The sequence below is a fragment of the Mytilus californianus genome, unplaced genomic scaffold (assembly GCF_021869535.1).
Source record: "Mytilus californianus isolate M0D057914Y unplaced genomic scaffold, xbMytCali1.0.p SCAF_5, whole genome shotgun sequence".
NCBI lineage: Eukaryota > Metazoa > Mollusca > Bivalvia > Mytilida > Mytilidae > Mytilus > Mytilus californianus.
In genome coordinates this window covers 109,159,535-109,165,534 of record NW_026262701.1, presented here as the reverse complement: position 1 = coordinate 109,165,534, position 6,000 = coordinate 109,159,535, and positions in this window count along the sequence as shown.

The window sequence follows — 6,000 nt, the reverse complement described above, 5'->3', positions numbered from 1 at the left end:
ACAAAAGAAAATAACATGGCATAGCCTTTTCCTAATTTAAATAGCATCTTAAACATGCCAACATGTCTTTGGCTGTAAAGAAAGTTGTCAGTATAGCTGAATACGCTACGATTGAATGTTCATTTAAATAATGTACCAGTACCATTAGCCAAGAATTACAATATCTTAATACACTGTGGTTGTCTACATATTGTTTCTGTATTTTACAAGATTGTATGGCAAATCATGACAGTATCAGCCTATTAGATTCTTTGTCCATTAAAGCTAGCAAAGAATTCCACCCAAACTGCCCTTACAGAGGCTGTTTAAGCTTGCTGTGAGATGAATAAGTTAGGTTATATTTAGCCCAGCAGGTACAGACAAGATTTTTGTAAAAGTTAAAAGACGACGATGGTACTCCAGTGATATGAAAAGCTCACTTGGCCATTTGGGCTAGGTGAATAAAAAGGGTTACCAAAAGTTAGGTTAAGGATCATAGACTCAAACATTAATTCCTTTCAAACAAACAAAAGCGGGTTACTAGTGTCTGCAAATTGTCAAACCTTAATTATAGAAATATCTATAAATTTGAAAATTATTGTCATGTTTTGCTATTTTATAGCAAAAAGAGGAGGTTTGTCAAAATGAACCAACAGCATTGTCATTCCATCCATAACTTCTGAATCTCTTGAACTAATCTCATCAACAATTTAAACTGCATTGAAGAAGATCATAGAAATTGATTCTAAAAGTAATAAACCTATTATATTCTTTTGAAAAACTTTTCATCCAAAATAAGCTTTACTATATTATCTGAAAATGGTGAGTTTTCTAAAATGGAGGACATCATTAAGTGATAGTCATGTCCCACTGATTGCCACGGCTTGATTAGGTCTGACAAAACTAAGTTTTTATAATAATAAAATACAAGTATCTGTGACTGTATGAAGATAGTAGCAGTTACGTTGTATTTAAGTAATACATCGGTTATTGCATACAATGCAAAGTGATAGCAACTAGTCCTGACCATTATGTACACCTATCACTATTTGTCAACCATTTTAGAGGATTCACAGACCTTCCAGTAAATTTGACATTACAAGATAAAATTACTGACAATAGAACAAAGGTTGTTTTTGGCTGATGTCAACAGGTTTAAGTGTCAAAAATCTTTAAAGTGGCGTACCCCTCAAAATAGCTGCAGAACCGTAGCTCATAGCTCCTTATATCTTTTGACAATTTGTAGAAATATCATAAGGACCTATGAGCTACGGTTCTACAGCTACCCTGAAAAGTGATGCTGTAAGGTTTATCCATCTCTTGGAAGAGTCACTGCACATTTTCAAGACTTAGTTGTTCCAAAGATAAAGTGCCATTACAAGAAAGATTGAGTTACACTTTAAAATTTCCCATAAGAGACAGTCTTCATACTCAACCACAGAGCCACCAGCCCAGGCTTATAAAAATGCTGTCGGGCCTGTAAATCTCAACTCTACAGGCCAATAGAATTTAACTTAAATTTTCGTAAAATTCAGCTTCTGGTCTGTAGATTCAGAAGTTCATCATGAAGACTGCTTAGAGAGATAGTTAATCATTTGTGGAAACTTGTCCACGAGGCGGCGGCCAAAATTTCCACATGGTGTCGATCATTATAACTGGTCAAAACAATAAAAAATCGGTGAAAATCACCTAGTTTGGAACAAATATAAATTTTGGATCGTCTTTCTCAAACGTTGAGTATAAAAGCAAATGTAATAATTGTCAATTTATTGTTCCCAAGAAAAAGGGGGAGGCCCACTTCCTTCTTGAATTCGCAAATATTGGAGCAACATGAAAAGAATTTGGGTTTGTTTTTCTATTGAGTTGTGTATATTTGTAATTATGAACTTGATTTCAAATGATCTTACTACCAGAATGTTATATTTTAATGAAAATATTCTACTTGTCGAGTACAACGTGCTCACCGAATTTATGGTATCGAAAAAGAGGCTTTTATAAGGGAGGTAAGTTTTGAAGTCATTTGACTGGTTTCTGTACAGAAAAATTACTGGTTACTTGTTATTGAACAACGCGGACCAAAGACAACTCGGACCACGACAACTCGGACCAACTTAAAGACAACTGAAAGAAAAGTCTGACCTGTTTGAAACAGTGGCCAGACCAATTTAATGATGTAGGCGAAATATGGACCTAGTATCTTTCATTTGTTTATACTTTTTCAGTTTCAGACAACTCGGACCACTATATGTCCTATAACACATTTTTATTCAATTTTTTAATGTTCACGGTTTATGCTGATATTTTCATTTTTCTAATGGTGGCACATTGATAGTAAAAACAAAAAATAGCAAATAAAAATATTAATTAGCAAAAGAAATATAAAGAAAACTTACCAGAAATAATCAGAAATTTCCTGTTAAAAGTTATTTGAGAAAAACTTCGAATTTCTGACGGTATAACTGGTACTGGACCAGTAGGCCGAGTCAGTTTTATCTTTTTTCTTGACGATAGTGACAGCACCATGCATACATATTATATAACGGACAATAAGTTCAAATATAAAAGCAAATTAATTGCTTTAACGCTGAAAAAAGAAAAGAAAAAGAAAACATTAAGAGGGGTCCAAGCCCCGTAGATGAGCCATAGATATATCTCATTATATGGCCATAGACATCCACGATGCTCCGATCGTCAGTGGTCTTCTCCAACTTATCCATATGAAACAAATGAAATATTGACCATAAACATCTTGCAATCTAATCATAGTGTTTTATTCAACTGGTTGTAATCAAAAAAATATTTCGAGGATTGATAAATTTATGCCGGCAGAATATAGACTGAAGGGTGCGTGTGACAGTCGCTCAGCTACCATTGACGCAACAACCGCACATGCATGCATAAATAAAAGCCGGGGAAAATTGAAAGAATAAAATAAGAAAGATGTTCAAAAATGTCATCCGGTGTAAAAAAAAATCTTTTTTCGGAGATGACAATCGAAAAAAATACATGCATCAGAAGCAAAAACTGAACAGTTTGATTCCCCCAGTATATGGAGTCAGAGTCTAATAGCAATTATTCTAAAGAAACTATATAGCTATTTCATCAGATTCAACAACAGTTCAAGTTCTGTGAAAAAATTTAAAATCAACTCGATCAATATATGAGTTTCAAAACGAAGCCAAGTTGAACGTTGCAGTCAATGAAACAGACATTTATATTTCAATTCTAACGTAAAAGTTTGCTTGCTTTACATGCCTTTAAAACCTTAGTCAGTGGATGAATCAAGGACGAAACAACAGTCAAACATAGGAGAATGTCAATAAATGAAAATTGTTCTTTGTATTTGCTAAACTCTTCAAAGCATCAGGGGGTTTCTCCTTCATGTCCCCTATATAAGGAAATGCCTGTACCAGGTCAGGAATATGACAGTTGTTTTCCATTCGTTAGATGTGTTTGAGCTTTTGATTTTGTCATTTTATAAAGGACTTTCCGTTTTGAATTTCCCTTGGAGTTCCGTATTTTTGTTATTTTACTTTTTTCTACCAGAACGCAGCAACAGACCCCCTCCAACAGAACCTAGGTTTACGCCACTGTTCGAGTTTAAAAATCATTGGTAGTACAAAAATAACAGTATCCACATGACGGAAACAAAAGCAAACTGCAGTTCGAAAAATTAAAAGATTATGAACAACTGCCGATTGGACATTTTAGTGAAAATGAGAAGTTTTTGCGCCGAAGTATAGATCATTTTGTATGGCACTAGAATTTCATCCAATTCAACGAAAGAAAAAAAATCAATGCCAAATTAATCGACAAAATATTAATCTATTTTTTACTCATTTACACTATCAGATATTAAAATGATGTATTCTAATGTCAAAACACAAAAGCACAAAAAAATATTAAAATGTCATATTCACTACCATGACAGGCAAGCTATTAAACAACGGGTTCCCGTGTTTTAAGTTGAAATTATCTTTCAGAGTTTATTGACGCCATCCATCATGATTTATTTGGCCGTCTTGGAACATCTGTGTTACAGATGACATCGAAGATGTAAATTCGACTTCGTCGTTGTAGCCACAAACCTGTCCTCTTTCCTCGACTGTGACTCCTAGTCGGATTATACTTGCTATGAGCCACACAACGGTGCCCAGGGGCGTAGCTACCTTCTTAATGAAGTGGAGTCACAAACTAAAGGGCGAGGGTCTGGGGCCACCTAAGGCCCCCAGTAGGTCCAGAGCAAAGCCCTGGTAGGGGGGCCAGAGGGGCGAAGCCCCCCGGAAGTTCCGCATATATAGCGTTTCTAAACGATCACAACCGTAATAAAACTTGTACATTATTGTTGTGGATTTTTGGTCATCTATTTGTTTAACTTCGAGTCGAATGAAGACTAAACATTGTCGTTTGCGTTTTTTATACGCCGTGAGAGCTTTTAAAATCACGGAGATTTGTTCCATATGCTAGTATTTGTATTGAGCAAAGTAGATGTATAAAAAATAAACAATAAACATAAACACAATACTATATGTGGAGTTTCTGTTAGCATAAACATCATGGATACCAAATACTTGGTGGACACATTCTCCAATATTTTGCTTAACATATGTATTTAGATGTTTAAAACATTTGTGGGTAAACTCTACAAGAGAAAGACAGGAATTTCTAATTTTACGCAGTTAGGAATTCTCGAAGTTGAAATTAATGAACTTTTTCAGAGGGAAAGGTACTTTAAATTGATCACGATCTTTTTCATGATCTGCGTTTGTTAATTAGTAAATACTTATGCATTCGACCAGTTCTAAGGCAATATCTAGACGATAACAGTGAAGATACGTGTATTAAAAGTTTGGTGTATCTTTCGAACAAAAATCAGCAGTTTAGTGACCGACTCGGAAAGAGAATTCATTATAAAGTCGAATGACCAAATAGTCCAGTAAAACGGGTTAGAATTAACAATTTATTTAAATGCTTTTACAATCAACCATTCGTATTATCGGCCCATATAGAAACGACTTTTTAATTTTTATAAATGATCTTCCTTTGTCTAATCCTAATCATAACACCGATTTATTTGCTGATGATAGCACCATATCAGTCATTGGACAAAACAAAAGTTGTATCAGTCATAAACTTAATACGGTTTTACAAGATATTTTTAGCTGGTGTGATGACAATAAAATGGCTGTAAATGTATCTAAAACGAAGGCTATATGTATTGGCTCTAAACAGAAGCTTTCAGCTACTTCAAATGAAAACATTAATATTGCTATGAATGGACAACAAATTAAAGAAAGTACATGTGAAAAGGTTCTAGGTATTTTTGTTGATGCATCTCTATCTTGGTCTTCTCATATTGATTATATCGTAAAAAGGGTTAACTCTTCTTTAGCTTTACTAAAAAGGATAAAGAAATATTTAAATCACAAAGCTAGACAAATGTTCTATAACGCTTACGTTTTACCTCACTTAGATTATTGTTGTTCAATATGGGGAAACTGTAATAACTTTCTATTAGATAGTTTACTAAAACTGCAAAAGAGGGCAGCAAGAATAATTTTAGACGAACATGATTACACCAAACCTTCAAGCGAATTATTTCACGAATGTAACATTGTGCCGATTACACAAAGAATACATTATCATAAATCATTACTAATGTATAAGGCAAAACATGGCTTAGCTCCAGAATATATGTCCAGTCTTATTGTATCAGCTTCTGCAAACCAAAAATACAATACGAGATTTTCGTCCTCAGATAATTTTATAATTCCAAAACCAAATACAGAGTTGTATAAGTCTAGTTTCTCGTACAATGGAACAAAAGTATGGAATGCTCTTCCTGATTCAATTAAAAAATCATACACAGTATTAGAATTTAAACATAACTACAAATCTATGTACTTTTAACATTACCATGATATTTGTACTGTAATGCCATATATAATAAATGTTTATTGTATTTAAATTGTATTACATCTTTATTTATCATTATTATTGAATATGTATTGTTTATTTTTA